The sequence below is a fragment of the Oratosquilla oratoria genome, chromosome 1, assembly GCF_046742065.1.
Source record: "Oratosquilla oratoria isolate Oo_2021 chromosome 1, ASM4674206v1, whole genome shotgun sequence".
NCBI lineage: Eukaryota > Metazoa > Arthropoda > Malacostraca > Stomatopoda > Squillidae > Oratosquilla > Oratosquilla oratoria.
In genome coordinates, this window is record NC_134777.1 from 51,419,737 (window position 1) to 51,421,942 (window position 2,206).

The following is a 2,206-nucleotide window of genomic DNA, read 5'->3' on the forward strand; positions in this document are numbered from 1 at the left end:
TGAGAATGTATGTACAATGTAAAATGAAAATAGTGACAATTTAAGGAAAGGAAGAAAAAATTCAGATATACTACATAGCTCCTCATAATGGTAACCTATCTTACAGATTAAATTTTCTTGCTCATGCCAAATATTTTTATTCGATATGAGGAAATAATTGTGGACAAGAAGTACTTTCAGTAGATTTAAGCCATATTTTGATGAACTTCAACTCCTCTGTATTAAATTGTCTAGTTTCTTGTTTTTGTGTTCCTCATTTTGGTTTCCATGTTGTAATCAATTTGATTTGTAAAATTTTGCAAATAGTATTTGATGCTTGTCCGTGTAATTTATTTCCTTACTGTCTCTCTATCCACCATCCTTCCTTCCTTACTAATTTACATGTTGGCAAACAAAGCTTTGGTCTCTTGGAAGAAGAGGGCACTCAGTAAGAAGCCTCAGCTTCTCCTTCCCACTGTTTTCCCAAAATTTCTTCTCTTCATGGTTTTTGCAATAGAGTCCTTATAGAATACCAGCAGCTCTTTTTCCTTTGCTTTTTCCTTTCCTTTCCTTTGCCGGGGCAGACTATGCTAGTCACTTCTGGCGTTCATGTGATCCAAGCTGCATTCAGAAATTTTTTACACTTTCATATTTTTTTGGTCTCTGCTTTACTGATTTCTTATTTTTCTCCATTTCACACACACATACACGCACAGTCACGCACAGACATGCACAAACACACGCACACACACACACACACACACACACACACACACACACACACACACACACACACACACACACACACACACACACACACACACACACACACACACACACACACACACACACACACACACACACACACACACACACACACATACACATACACACACACACACACACCACACACACACACACACACACACACACATACACACACACACACACACACACCACACACACACGCACACACACACACACACACACACACACACACACACACACACACACACACACACACACACACACACACACACACACACACACACACACACACACACACACACACACACACACACACTCGATAGCGCGGTGGTAGAGTTCCCGGCTGCCACTACGGCGATCTGGGTTCGAATCTTGTCCAGGGTTAAAATAATTTCAGTGTCGCTGCACTGCGTGTTGATACTCCAACTCTCGTGGGCAGGGAGTTGGGTGTGTGTGTGCTTGTAAGGTCACAGCATTACCCATAGATTGGTCAAATATGAGCTCTGAGCTCTCTTACGGGAGGAAAATAGCTAAAATAGCTGTCGATCATGAGTCAAACACGTAATCCAGGACCATGGTGAATCACAGAGGAAGAAAAAGAAATGAGGATTGAACAGGAGAGTAGATAGTTGAATTTAAGAATAGTACAAAAGATATTGAGGAAGTGATTGAAAAGAAAAGATTCAGAAAAGAAATAAAGGTAATAAAGAAAGTAGAATTATTTGATATAGCCAACACAAATATGGATGGAGTCATGCCAGTAAAATTAGAAATAAACGAGAATAAAAAAGTACTAAAGATGATAGGCTTTTCCGAAACCAGAGTCAACGGAAACACTCATGCTCAGATGTGTTAGGGAGGTGGAAAAGGAGAGTAAAAATAGAATTGGTAGGATGATAGTAGTGAAAAGAGGCATCAAAGTGGAAGAAGTTAAAATGAAATATAGAATAACCGAGGAAATGAATATAAGAACTAAAATAGAAGGGGTTGGGAATAATGACATAGCAGTGACACACATCCCTCCGAAAACAATATCAGGGAATGAAATACAACTGAGGAACTGGAAAAGTTGACAAAAATAATATAATTCTGAAAATCCATGTGAACAAGTTGTATGGACACGGTAAAGGAAACATGGACTGGAGGTGAAGCTTTTATTCCTGACGTTTCGTCTATCGACTTTCTCAAAGTTGATAGACGAAACGTCAGGAATAAAAGCTTCACCTCCAGTCCATGTTTCCTTTACCGTGTCTAATATAATTCTAATGGGAGACTTTAATCGCGGAGAAGTGATATGGAAGGAATGGGAGACAAAGAGAAATTGAGAATCCTTGGGCAATATATTATTGAATAATGTATAATAAGATGATCCAAGGAGTAAAAGAACTAACACGATGTAGAGGTGAAGATACACCTGCTAGACTTAACCGGAGGAGAGAATGTATAGTTCTATCATACA